The sequence below is a fragment of the Leucopleurus acutus genome, assembly GCF_964270905.1.
Source record: "Leucopleurus acutus genome assembly, chromosome: 1".
Classification (NCBI taxonomy): domain Eukaryota; kingdom Metazoa; phylum Chordata; class Mammalia; order Artiodactyla; family Delphinidae; genus Leucopleurus; species Leucopleurus acutus.
The window spans coordinates 40,542,536-40,557,814 of record NC_139142.1 but is presented as its reverse complement, the minus strand read 5'-3'; positions in this window follow the sequence as shown (position 1 = coordinate 40,557,814).

The window sequence follows — 15,279 nt, the reverse complement described above, 5'->3', positions numbered from 1 at the left end:
GTGCCACAGCTGCTGAGGCCTGCGCGTCTGTAGCCCTTGCTCCGCGGCGGCGGGGGTGGGGTGGGGGGGTGGGCCGCCGCAATGAGAAGCCGGCGCACCACAATCAAGAGTGGCCCCCGCTCGCCGCAGCTAGAGGGGGCCCACGAGCAGCGGCAAAGACCCAATGCAGCCAAAAATTAATTAATTAATTAAAAAAAAATTCCAGGGAAGGACTCTGATTGGCCCAGCTGGGGCCACACATCCACTCAGCTGACGATGGTCATCGCTGTCCCCATTCCAGCCATGTGGGGGAGGTGGCAGGCCCAGGGGTGGGCCAACAGGCCCCCATCTTTGTCTTGGCCCAGGCCCAGGACAGTAATACTTTGTTGTGTTGGTCATGTATAAAGTTGTTTGCTACCATGTTGACGCAAAGCTGACAGATTTTTGTTCTCCTCAGGCAAAATCTGCGTTTTAGGTTGATATCTTGGAAACTCTTACTGTCCTTAGGAAAGTGTCATCTGAACTGTGGGCCTTTACTGACTTTGTCCTTGGTGAGGCTCTGTGGTGGAGGCAGGCCAGTGAGCGTGTGACGAGCCTGCCCTTTCTGGCGATGTCACGCTCCGTTTCCTCTCATGGTCATTGAGTCTGCCTAACGCAGCCCCCCAGCGGCCAGCCCGGTGTTCCCCAGGGCTGAGGAGCTAATGTCAGTAGGACACCATTCGATTCACATTAAAGATGGATATTAAGTCTTTTTACTCAGGGTCTTGTCAAGAAAAACAAATCTGCCTGCTATCAAAGGCAAAGAAAACGCCCCTTCCCGTAACAGCGGTTGTCTGTGCTCACTGATATCGAAGAGCCTGTCTGTCTCCAGGCCTCTGAGGTAGTTTTTGTCAAGGTCAATTGGACTGATCTTTTTCAGCAATAACCCAGAGAGGATTAAATTAATATCTGACCTTTAAAGAGCTTTATCTTGGGGGAACCAGGCTAATTAAAAGGCTGCTTTTAAAAAATATTTAGTCCACAGCCTAGGGAAAATATGAACACACTGCTTATAGTGGCAGAAATATCCAATAGAAAATTCCAAACAGCAAGCTAGATCTGTTATCGTGGATGAACTCAATGTGGAGGGTTCTGGCGTCAAGCAGACGTGGGTTCCAATACTGTCTCTGCTGCTTTTGAGTCGTGTGGCCTCAGGCAAGTGTCTGCTCTTCTCCAAGCTCTGTTGTCTTATTTGTAAATAGGGGTTGTTGAGAGGACTAAATGAGATAGTACATGTAAAGCCCTGTCATTTAGGTTAGCTATTAATATCACTTGGATGTGTTCACATTTTTTAAATTTAAAATTTAGTTCTACTTACTGGCCCTATCATGTTGACAGTTGAATAGGATCTCTTTCTTTTTTTTTTTTTGCGGTACGTGGGCCTCTCACTGTTGTGGCCTCTCCCGTTGAGGAGCACAGGCTCCAGATGCGCAGGCTCAGCGGCCATGACTCACGGGCCTAGCCGCTCCGCGGCATGTGGGATCTTCCCGGAATGGGGCGCGAACCCGTGTCCCCGGCATCGGCAGGCAGACTCTCAACCACTGCCATTTAACAAAATGACTCGGTATCCTATGCCCAGAACTCAGAGAAACCTCTAGGTTCTGAGATGGCTCTACTTTGGACCAGATGTTACCAGCACAGATACAGCAAAGCCAGCACCGCAGCTGCCCCTGTACTCAACCAGATACCATTATGACAACTCTGCTACTACCAAAGGCATCTTGAGGAAATCGTAACATGAGAAGAGGGATAGTGGTGCTGTCCAGGAAAGCTAGGAACATTTGAGTTCTGTCGTTAGTTTTCCATTCAAGGAGATACTGATCACTGTTAAAGATTTTCATCCAAAGCAGTGTTCTTGATACTGGTTTTCTTTTCATCAGTTTATATACTACTCGAACTTATCGCTTTTGCATGTTGACAAATATCATAAAGCCATAGGGACTCTGAGATGGCCTAAAAATAAGAGCATGGACTCTTCCTGGGAGAGAGTTTAGTCTAATTTCAAAGGCCTCTAGCCTCTTGCTACTCAAAGCCTGGCACATGGACCAAGCTTGGACATTACCTGAGCACTGGCTAGAATTGCAAAAGAGCTGGGCTGACCCCAGACCTATTGAATCAGAATCTGCAGTTTAACAAGATCCCCAGATGGTGCCAATGCACACTACAGCTGGAGGAGCACTGTTTTCATCCTCGGCTGCACATCAGAATCACCTGGGGAGCTTTAATAAATACTGATGCCTGGGTCCCGCCCAAAGGATCCCAACATAATTGGCTTTGGGATTTTTTAAACCTCCCCAGCTGATTGCAATGTGTAACCAAGGTTGAGAACTTGCGGTCCAGAGACATTCTTTTCTCTAACGCATTCCTACAATATTTATTTCTCTAAAACTGAAAAATCTCTCAAGCTGCAGTGAAGGCTCATTTCATGTTGTTTATGTCAATGGACAGATGGCCATTTTCTAGATAATGCCGCACAATTTGAAGATTCACTTTGAATTGTAAAAATAACCTTTAGGAATTTCTTCTGAAACTTTGCCAAGGTCTCCACATCCCTCTTTTATTGTGAAGTCCAGAACTAGACCTAGTCCTCTAACACAGCCCTAAACAGTGCTGAGCATCAGCATAAAGGACTTTTGTGTTCTTCTGAATGAAAGGTACTGTTATATATAAAGTCAGACCATTTGAATAGGGGGTGGGGGAAGGGATCAGCTTTAATGGCCAAGCAAAAGATTCTCTCATGCCTACACGCAGTCTGGGAGTGAATGAGCCAGTTATACTGGGAGAAAATCCACCTTCCCAGTTTTGAGCTTCCCTAATGGAGCAATAAATGTGTTGTTATTTAACCAAATAATTCATAAACCTTCTTGTATCTGTAATTCACGGACAACCAAACAGATAAACTCACCTGTATCAAACTTTTAAACAGTTTTACTGATTCAAAAATTTGGCTGATGTCACAAGCATAAAAGTCACCTGAACCTTAGGCCTTAGAGACCAGTGACCTCCAAACCTAACTACTCAACTTATAAGAATCACCTCTGCTGCTTACTAAACACATATAGACGTTTGGGCAAAGGTATTTGTGGTTTTAAAAAAGAACAGTTCTTCTCAAACTTTAATGCGGAGGTCTTGCTAAAAATTTAGATTCCCATTCCATAGGTCTGCGGTGGGGCCTGAGATTCTGCATTTCTAAGTGATCTTGAAAGTGATGCTGTGCAGTTGCTTCCCAGACCACACTTTGAGTGACAATGCCCTAGTAAATTCTAACAATCAGTCAGTTGGGGGACCGGAACTTTAGGCATCTCAGATATGCCTGAAATATGAAAAAGCTCATCTCCAATGTTTATCAGCAGCTCAGGATGTGTCAACGAGAGTGGGACATAGGCTGATATAAAGTGTCAGTGGGCAAATTCAATTTCAGTTGGTGGAAGAAACTTGGTTGAGAATGTTTAATTACATTCATGCTTTGACAACACAAGAAGAGACTGGAATCTTAGTTCCTTTATTTCTCCAGGATATATTCTTTAAGAGTTCACCAGCAAACACAAGGGCAAGAGGAATCGTGATGTATCTGGAGCACGGTGATAAATTAATTATGACGTCTGGTCTGATTCACAATCATATTCTAACCCAATTTACACTTCGCACTTGCAGAACTGAAATGTGATGCATTAAAATGGTGCACACATCACAGATTTTTCTCTTCACTGAACCCATGGAGCGAGGAGCTCTCTCAGCTTTTTTACTGAAGCACCTGCCGATACGCCCAGGCCAGCAGTGGATCCAGCCTCCTGCTCCCAGCAGGGAGGCAGGGAGAAAGGAGGATTCGACGCTGAAGCCTCAGCCGCTGCGTAAGGGGCAAAGCCTGCTTGAGAGAGGGAGTGGGAGTCCTTAAAAAAATAACTTCCTGGCTTAATGACCGAGGCAGGCTTATTCACCGGAAGAGGGAGCGGCGCGGGGTTGTTACTAAACATAACAGATGGCAGCTGTCTGCGGCTATATAGGGCGCGATGACAAATCCCCCGGGCGGCCCCTGGCGCTTGGGGGTGCGCGAGAGAGGCGGCGAACGTGGGCGCAGCTGCTCGCCCGGCTCGAGGACGGGGAGGAGGCTGCCCGCCCGCGAGGCCCGGGGAGTGCGGGGTTCGCCGCCTGCCCGCGCCCAGGTCCCGCGGCGAGCAGGGCTCCGGACGCCTGGCGGGCCGCGGCTGATGTAACTCCCGGCCGGGCAGGCGGGCTCTCGGTGGCTTCACCTAACCCCGCACCTGCTGGAACCCAGCCCCCCGTGACGCTCGGGGAGGACGTGGATCCCGCGCCGCCGGCTCCCAGGGGCTTGTTAACGACCGCGCAAGTACTTATCCCGGCCTACGATGCTCCGCGCCAGTAGGTGTGCGCTGATGAGTTAAGACGCGCTCTCCCGTCATCAACCTTAAAAAGTCCCTGTGTGGCTAGAGAAGTGGTTGGCACACACACACTAAGGATGACACCGAACTACGTCTGCGGGTTAATTTTGTGTGAAATGGGTCCCGGCCATGATTTCTATGCGGTAAACCTATTTAATAAACCCTAAATCAATCGTCCACACACTACCTTTTGATATCTGTCAAAGAACTTTTTTCCTATGATTTAGAAATTTTTTCAAATGGGGAAAATCTTATAGGGCTAGAAAAGTTAAGTCGCTCTTAGAGATACATTTTAAAAATTACTTTAATTGAAATACTAAAATGAAATTGGACAGCACTACCAGTGGGGTACTCTTCCTGAAAGACAGGGTGACGGAGTTAGGTTTCTGAGCTGTGGCTGCTCCTGGGGCGAAAGGGAGGGGATCTGGAAGTCTGAGCACTGAATAGCCAGGCATCACTATAATTTTCAAACTGCAAAGACCATTTAAGATTGAAGGCCAGACAAACTGTATACATCAGACAGTTTATCTCTAAATCAGTGGGAACTGCTGGACCAGGGGCAGAGGAACTGCGTCTGCAGTCTCGGGCTAAGGTTCTAGGTCTCTGAAACGGGCTGCAAGAATGGCCAAAGGGGGGTCGTGGTGCATATCATGGGGTTCACTCTGGCCTGTGTGGCAGAGTCCATGAAAAAGCCTCCTGACCCCATCCCTCATGGGCTTCTAGCCTCTCCATCAACAAATGTCAGGGACCCAGCCTTCCTTATCCTCAGTTGTCTTGCAGCACTTTTCACTGAAGCTGGGAAAGGCTAAGGTTCATTCATTCATTCAACAAATGCTTATTAAGAACCTTCTATATGCTAAACCCTGGTGCTCAAACTCTGAGCAAAGCAGGTGAGAATCCCCGTCCCCTTGGCGCTTGCAAGAAGCAAGAGAAATCGATAAACTCTATGGACAGTGTCAACCTGAAGATGAGCTGGCACTAGTTTCCTGTAAATTGGATCCTTCCTTTTGACGTAAGGAGAATTCTGACTCACTGAGGGTCCTCCCAACATGTGAAACTATTATTGTATTCAGTAATGAAGAAGAAGGCATAGCTGATGGAGGAACCCATATGTTTGAAAGAATAGAAGAAAGGTCTAAGTTCTTCTTATGACTTTATCTGGTGGAGGGGTCTTTGGCCACATGCGAATCTCTCCTCGGTAATGTGGGTCTGTGGATAGAATAGGAGTTTGACTGTGAGGCTTAAAGGAACTTGGACTTCATGTCTCCATTCCTGGAAACAATTAGGTCAGACAGAAAAGGCAGGGCCTCTGGTACTCACCTTCACTGGGATCACAATCTATTAACCCTGTTTAACTGTCCTCACCCCCCTCATGTCCCCACTTCTCTCCTTCCTCACCTTCAAGTCCATGGCCAAGCATTATAATTATTCCCTTGTCTCTGTCACAGGATCTGTTTCAGTGGTTTCCACAGCCTAAAAGAAATCGTATATCCACCCTAGAAAAGCCAGAATAAACTAACTTACATGTCAGATTTCTTTGCTTTTGGCCATAGCAAAAGTAATTCATTGCGGTGATGCTGGCTGAGTATTTCACCACTTATTGAGAAGTATTTGGAAGTTAATACCAGAATGTCACATCAGGCCACAATGAATATTAGATGTAATTGACTGTGCACTCACAGACACACACACATACACACACACACACACACACTCACTCACATTCATGCTTAAGTCAACTCTGTCATAAACTTATACATACCCATTTTACAAACACGGGTTTATTTATTCTCTTTTAATCCCTATGTTTTCCATATAGAATCTGGATTTTAAAAACTCCTCTTTATTATTGCTATAGGTTATGGTTATGGTTACACTTATTCAAGATGATTTAAGGTAATATATGGATGAATTTTAAAATTTTTTAATAGTTATGCATATAGTTTAAAGTATATTTGAAAAATATAAATCACCTATCAAACCATCATTTCACAGAAAATAGGAGGCAAACAAGATTTTAAAAAGTGAGTTGATGAAAAATATTAAGATAATTATAATGCACATGGTACCCAGATATGACAAAAATAACATAGGCAATAAGGAACACCTAACAGTTAAGTCATAGGTTCACAGATGATCCAGGAAGACCAAAAAAGGCAACTGCAGCTGGCCCTGCAGAAAGGGCCCTGAACGTAGTCTGCTGCAGTCAGAGTCTGCCAAACATTCCATCCGTCTTCACTAGCAGATAAATAAAATCAGGTACCCATGGCTTGAGAAAAAAACTTTTTCCCACAACTCAAGAAAACTATGCCATACAGTTTTATCAGCAGAACACTTTCCAGCTCACAGGACATCTGTGTTTAATGTGATCGTGGTTTTAGATCTTTAGAGCTTGAAGGCATTAGAAACATGCCAGAAATCCTCCAGTCACAGAAAAGCTGTTTCCTTTAGAAATCACCCAGGATTTAAATTCCTGTTTGGAAAGTTCTGTATAAATCACGAGCTATTTTTCCTTTCCCTTGAACATTTTAACCTTCAACTCTAAAGAAGCTAATTTAACAGAACTTCAAAACTTAAAATGGATTTACTTACATTTTTATAAGAAGAAACAATCATATAGACTCTGAATCATGCCGTGTTCCTCAGGGGTACTAACGGCCTTAGCAGGATGTTTAGCACGGCTGGTTCCTGGTACTAAATGCCAGTGAACTCCCTCTAAGTCTTTGTGACAATCAACCTGCCCCCTTCCCTGCACATATGCACATTCCAACTGCCCTCACTGGGGCAGTAGCACACTGGCTTGAAAACACAACTCCCTTACTTACTGAAGAGAAACCTGAGACCCAGAAGGAAGTGATTTGCCCAAGGACCTACACCAAACTGGTATTGTGTCGGGTTTCCAGATTGAAAAGAAGAGAGCTGGGACTTCCCTGGTGGTGCAGTGGTTAAGAATCTGCCTGCCAATGCAGGGCACCCGGGTTCGAGCCCTGGTCCAGGAGGATCCCACATGCCACGGAGCAACTAAGCCCCTGCGCCACAACTACTGAGCCTGCACTCTAGAGCCCACGAGCCACAACTACTGAGACCGCGTGCCACAACTACTGAAGCCAGCACGCCCACGCACCTAGAGCCCGTGCTCCGCAACAAAGAGAAGCCACCGCAATGAGAAGCCCGTGCACCGCAACGAAGAGTAGCCCCCGCTCACCGCAACTAGAGAAAGCCCGTGTGCACAGCGATGAAGACCCAACACAGCCAAAAATAAATAAATGAATAAATAAATAAATGTTAAAAAAAGAAAAAAGGAAGAGAGCCTCAGATAACCTCGCATGCTGAGAGATGACTGAACGGGAGGTGAGGAAACCTAGGAGACGTATCAGGGGTGGCCCAGCCAGGTCTAACAGAGAAGCAGAGCACGTTGCTACAGTTGCAGATTGAGCACTCAAGGGACTCGGCCACCAGGTCATCTCTCCTAGGGGCTCACGGGCACTGGGGACACTTCTGACCGCATCACCCCCTGCCTCTTTTTTCCTGCTTTGCTTCCCCTCAAACTGTTTCCTCATTGCCTCTGCCTCTTCTACCCTATTTCTGACTGTATTACATTCACACTTTCCTTAAGAAAATACTAGTGGGATCATTGGACATCGCCAGTATAAAGCATGCCATTAAGGCTGAGTTTTTTTGCCCGCTACCGCAATGGTACAGTCCAAAGCTGATTGCTTCTGGCTTAGGACCAACAGCCTATTTCCCCAGCAGGGGGCAGCAGAGCTCGTCGGCATCTTAAGGTCCTATTGCTCAATGTGGAGTCTGAAGCCAGACTGCAGGGATTTGAGTCAGCCCCATCCCATAGTCCTTATGTAACTTCAGCTGTTTGTGCATCAGTGTCCCATTGGTAAATGGATAAAATGACACATTGATAGTATACACCTCAAAAGATGTACGTGTGTGTGTAGAACTGGAGCTTAAAAGTATTTAGCACTTAGTAAGCATTTGATGAAACTAGCTGTTGTTTTTGTTGCTGCTACTATTCTTATTAATAAGGAGAAGATGGATGATGATGACGATTAAAGTAGAAAGTTAGAACTTGTATCTCCTGACCTCTCTTCCCTGCTCCACCAGTGCTTTTTCAGACTTTTCCACTCAAGTATCTCTATTGGCCAAAGGCAGTGAAGATGCAGACCCCAGGAGGAGGGAGGGGAGGCGAAGGTTCTAAGTGTCCTAGTATAAGTCTTATATTTGAAATCACTTGTTTTATCTTCTTTCACTTGTTTTACCTTTGTTTTATATTTAGTTTCACATATCACTTACACAGTATGAATAGATTCAATGTGCTTTTTAATATGCTATTCCTTAATACACTCATGCCTGTTCTAATCAAAATGTTTTAAATTACTTACCAGATTACTTCAAATGTTTACTTTTTGTCCAAAAAATATTTAAGAGAAATTCATGCCCCAGGGAGTTTCCCTCCAAACACATGCCCAGGGGTATGCATACCTCATTCTGTGTCACCATAATTCTCATGCCTTCGTGGTTCAAGGTTTTCCTTCCAGAAAGATCAAACAGAAAGACATGCAGTCAGTCATTAAATTGTCAAATATTTATAAAACTTAATTTTGTGGAAGACATGTAATAATTACTACAGAGGATTCAACCACACACCACCTCTAATCTCCAAGAGTTTATCATGTTTAGCTATGCTGGTGGTGGCTTCTGGATGTGACTCACATCTCCGCCTTCCCCAGCCGGTGAGGAGGGATGTAAACCCATTTGTGCCCAAATTTCAGTGGCTCCAAGACCCTTTCTCCCTATTTGGTCATAGAAAACCCTTCTCTGACATAGTCCCCTCTAAGAATCGCAGGGTCCTTACAGGTATCCACAAAGTAGTCCCATTGGTCCCTTGCTGCTGCTGGTAGTCAAATACAACTCAGTCTTAGGATCCAACAAATCCATGGAGGTTTCCCTCTAGGCTGGCATCTGCCCATGGTGCCACTGCTAGCATCAGGGTGCCAGCAGGGCTGAAGACGCCCTATGCCCCTATTCCATTATTCTCATAAAGAGAGGAGAATCTACTTTTACTTTTGCCCATTTGGGGGTCTCACAGCAAGCTCTTGAGCTCCCAAATCACATGAACGGAGTGATACTCTCTTTCTCTTGCCACCTGAGCCAGGACTCTGTTGCCTCCAGCCTCTAGATTTCCACCGAAGTGCTGCCTGAGTGTTACCTTATTCTCACTCCAATCACTGCTGTCACCACTGCCCAGATATGCACAGAGCAGGAAACCCTCCTTGGCCGGCAGATGAGGCTGTAGCCGCTCTGAGACTGCCAGAGGCTGCACCTAAGGCAAGAGATGCTAGTTTTCACTCAGGGAGAGTGAGAAGAATGTGTCTAAGCTGCACTCAGCTGGAGGTTGCTTGAGCCCTAAAGTGTTATGGTCCTTCCTGTGCACACAGAGCCCCACCTCTCACAGAACGTGATACAAACAGAGTGGACTCCTACCACATTTCCTGCAAGCGTTTCCTGTAACTTGGTTTTGATTATGGCTGTATATTTCCAAACCCCAGCTGGACGAAGATAAAATCTTTTTCATGTAAATCAGTGAATACAGATAGCTCTGGGGACCCCTTCCAGGTCCATGGGGGTGCCGTACTCTCTCTCACCTCAGAGCCTTCCCCATGCTATTCCCTCTACCTGTCTTACCTTTCTCTCTCCTTCCTTAGGCCATTCACTCTGAGTAATTCTTATTCTTCCTTCAGGTCTCAGGTCTTTCCTCAGAGAAGACTTCATCGACCCCTGGCCCCCACTTCTGAATTGGATGCCCTTCCTCAGGTCTCACATAAACCCTTCAACTTTCCTTTCTTATGATTACACTTTATAGTACTTGCTGGTTTGATTGTTTCTCTCCCCTGGAAGATTTAATCCTGTGAAAGTGGGAATCATAACTGTCAAAAGCCAGTCCTTGCCTAATGTTCAACAGAGATGTCATCAGCACTTGTTAACTGAATGCAGGAATGGAGGGTGGCTTAGCTCCACTCTCCAGAAACTTTTTGTGTCACATAGTAAAGAGGAGAGAAATAGCTATTGGGCAGGATATATTCTTTTGGTCTAAGCCATGTTCAGATGAACAAAATGACCAAATTGTGGTACAGCCAATCAGATGTTTTAGACCATCTTAGGAAACTATTTGACTCATCTTAAATGCAATAATACCCAGGACAGAGAAACTGATGATGCAATCTTACTCTCCAAAACAGAAGGTCTGGCAGCCGCTTAGTCATGTTGCGATGATCCTGCTGTGATAACTAATGCCTGACATAGGGGACTTGAACTTAGGAAACCCTTAGTTTGCAACTTTGACTTAATAGTAAAGCTCCCCTTCCATTAGCTTTGCCAAAACCACAGCTGTGAGAGTAGCTGCCAATAAAATCAGCACATTTGTAAAAAGCAGGGAGAAGTACGGCGTAGAGCAAAGAGTGGCCGAGAGGAAAGCAGGAGATGGAGCCCCAGCTCCTTCACTCCACCTTTCTGAGTCTCACGTGTCTAGAAAGAGTGCTCTGCCAGCACTGACACTGGTTACCACTCTGGGCAAAGGTCCACTCCAGGTCAGCATTTGGCAATAACATTGGTCACTGTACCTGAGCTTTCTGGGATGTGGGGCTGCACAGTAGTTAGCAGTTTGGGTCTCAGAGAATTGTGACCTGGAACACTTGTCTTGCATACGCCTCAGTTTCCGTGTCTGTAAAATGGAGATGATGATAATAGTACCAACTTCATCAGGTTGTTATGATTAAATGAGAGAAGTTCTTATACATGAAGTACTCAGAACAGTGCCAGGCACACGGCACGCCCTCAATAAATATTCCCCATTGTTGTTCAGTGACTGCACATGGTTTATAACACTTCCATATTCTTGTACTCTGCGTGTGTGTTTTTAAGTTAGAGCAACAAATAGGTCTTCTATCATTAATAGAGCATTGGGAATCCTGCCTCAGTAGGAAATGTGATCAACTCCCATTATTTCCATTTCAAAGGAGCATTTGTGGAAGTCAGGTAATTGCATTGCATTTTGAACTATCTCATAAGCTGTGGCATTTGATGGTGAAAATTGAAATACCTATACATTATTTCTTTTAAAGAAAGGAAACCATGGTGATTATTTATTTATTTATTTATTTTTGTAGCATCACAGTGCATTGTAAAAGTAAGAACTCTTTTTGAAAGTCATTTTTAAGAAGGGATATTTTTCTTTGTCATACCTTATATGATTGCAAACTTCCTGGCATATTCTCTAGCATTTACTGGTAGGTTACAAATATTTCTTTGTACATTCTCTGGGTAACACCCAGGAAATGGAAATAAGCAAGATCTGTACTTAGCAAAATTCAGTCTTTCAGATTTTCAAAACAAATTTACAGTTGAGCCATATAAGCAGATTTATTTTTAGTAGTCCACAGAAGTAGAATGCAAGAAAAACATTGGCTTTCTTATGGGAAGATTTACTCTCTTATGATTAATTTTTAAGTGGGTTATATCATAATGAATAATTCAATCCATTTTCTAAGTTTATTGACTTGTGAATTCAGTGAGTGAGACTTAACTATAATTTTGAGAATTCTTGGGAGCAAAAGTCAGGTATTTAGAAAAGGGGAGGAAAGGCTTTTTATTTCTTAGTTATGAAAGAGAAATCTTCCAATTTCGTTGTCTATATTCATGGCATAGAGAATCTGTCAGTCACAGAATCTGCCACCCATCTCATCTAAACTCTAGAGGACTCCGTGTTAATTGCCAGAAAAATCACAAAGAGAACAAATTTCATAATATTTATTTTATCTTATTTTTATTTTTGACAGGGTCACAAAGAGACTCAAAGGCCCAGAGTAAAGTACATGGGATGGAAGAAGATCCTTTTTCTACTTCTTTGACTGATAAAGCTAAGAGGCTCTTTCAGGGGTTTTCTAGTCCAGCATGGGCACTGAAGTGGATTGGGTGAGCATTACAGTTTTCAAAGATGTTGCAAAGACTATGAAGCAAGTCAATGTGCCTATGTTTCTATTAGACGATAACTATACCTTGTTACATGATTACTATTTGCCATGATAATTTAAAAATAAAACCAAGAAAGCATTTCCAATTCAAAGTAGCATGGTAAGTCCTTGTTTTAAACATCCACCAGCCCCCTGCCTACCTCCCAGAATAGAGAAGAAAGTCAGGGAAATGCTAACCAGGTCTGTCACTGACAGCACTGAGTCACCCTCACAGCTTCCTAGGTGATAAAATTTTCTAATATTTGCTTATACAGTTTTGGCAATAAAAATGACTATCAACATTATTGGAAGTTTTGACTACTAATGGAATTAGTTAGATAGCAGTTAATCCTATAGAGTATAAGTCTATATCAATTTTTATTTACTTTTTTATGTTTCTATAGAAGCAAAATATAAACATAATATTATTACAATTTTCAATGATTAAGGGCATTATTATTTTTGTACTACAGCCAAAACAGTACAATTTTCAATGGTTTTAATCAGATTCCCAGCTTCTACTCTCTCTCCACAGGGCCTTCTTAGAGCCAAGCATGGTCCTGTTGGTCACCTTGCCCAATACCCTCTTCCACAGGATTAAGTACACACTTGTCAGATGCAGCCTCTTTCTCCACAGCAGATCCAGCCACTCCCCTTCCCCAATCTCCTCTTGCCTCAACTCTGTGCTCCAGCAAACTGGACTATTCAAGGGAGGCGACTTTCCCTGCCTACACCATCTCCACATGTTAAAATCCTAGCCATCTTCACTGCTCCTAGGCACATTGTAAGCATAGGTTTGCCTCTATGCTTACTATGTGCCAGACAGTGCCCTCAGCGCACGATCCTGCATCATCTGGTGTAGTCCCCACCACAACCCACGAAGCGGGTAGTACCACCATACCTTTACAGATGGGGAATCTAAAGCATAGAAAAGTAAAATGACTTGGCCCAGGTCACACCGCTGGTGTGTGGGATGGACCCAGGACTAGAAGTCAGGTCTGCGAATTCCAAACCACTTCACCACCTGGTGCTTTACGTCTATTTCAAGAGCAGCCACAAAGCTTTGCCTAATTTCCCACCCGGTTTTGATAGCTTACTGTTTAGAACTGGAGGCTGGGAACTATTTCACGTTCATCTCTGTGCCTTTGCAGCACCTCCCACAGGCTCGCTCACATAAGGGGAGCTCACTATGTACCTGCTAGATGAAATTTACCTGGAGAACGATTCATTACAAAACATCACGGTCCTGACAGTAAATTCCGTGGATGTTCCGAGGAGACACATGGGGCAGCCACAAATGGCTTCCTGTGGGGTTGGATCTCTGGCGGGGCTTGGGAGACCTTGGCCGGTTCCTTGAGTCTGAAGAGCAGCGTCTACTCCGGGAGAGGTGACAATCCCAGGGAAGTCAAGGGAGGAGGACAAATCAGTACATAGGAGCAACTATGAAAAAGGCAGTGCCTAGCAGATTCGATGACTGTGGTGTGAGGAAGGATATGAGCCTGGGTAGATTAAATGGGCCTTATGGATTATGGACCGCTATGATGATTGCCAGGCACAGGAGTGTGTATAAAGTTTCCTGCTGCTTTATATTCCTCTGTGACATTGTGTTCCTGACACTCATCTATGTTGTTGTGTCCATTCATTTTCAATATTGTATAATATTCCACTGTATGACTAATGTCACAATATTTTCTCTATGGATGAACATTTGGATTATTTCCAGGTTTTTTACCATTATGGATTTTGCTGCTATGAATTTTCTTGTACATGTTTCCTGGTACATATGTACCATTTTCCTTGGTGCATATATCTAATGGCTGGGTCATATAGCATGCATGTCTTCAATTTTTTTAGATAAGGCTAAATTGTTTTCCCAAGTGGTTCTAACAATCTACACTGCCACAAGCAGTATATAGAAGTTTCTGTTCCTCCACGTTCTTGCAAACACTTGGTTTGGTCAAACTTTAAAATTTTTGCCAACTTGGGGAGTGTGAAATGTTATCTCAAATTTTCTCCTTATGGTGTTTTGACTTTTTTTGCCCATCTTTTCCTCCACAGTTTGTGCAGTTAGTGTCTTGTTTAAAAAATAGTTCCTCATGCCATAAAGATGTCCATCTTCTAAAAGCTTTATAGATTTGCCTTTCACACTGAAGTCTCTAATCCACCTGGAATTTCCATCTAGATATGTGTTTGGGAGTGTCCTCTTTTTTTTCTGTACTCCTTTCATGTTTGGTAAACTGTTAAAATTGAAGGAGTCTGGTGTATAATCTCTGTGGAACTTTTTAACTACTAAATTCAATTTCTTTAATGCTTGTAGAACCTTTCAGGTTTTCTATTTTTTCTTGAGTCAGTTTTATGATATATATGCTTTTTAAAGAATCTGTCCATTTCTCCTAGGTTTTCAAATGTATTTGTAACAGTTCATAATATCCTCATAATTAAAAAATAACTCTCTGCAGCATCATTGGTTGTACTTCCTTTTCAGTCCTGATTTTGCTTATATTGATATGTATCCTGTATCTTTTACTTGATCAGTCTTTATTGAAATTTGTAATTTACGTCTTTTCAAATAGCCAGTTTGGGACTTTGTTGATTCTCTTTGTTTTCTATTTCACAAAGTTATGCTCTTTATTATTGTTTATTATTATTTTCTTTCTCAATTTATCCTGTTATTCTTTTTCTAACGTCTAATGTTCAGCCTTTCGTCTGTTCTAACATAAGTATTAAAAACTGAATTTTTCTATAACTCTCGATTTAGCTTTATCCCACAAGTTCTGATACGTAGTATTTTGTTTTCATTCCATTCTTAATATTTTCCCATTTTCATTATAATTTTTGTT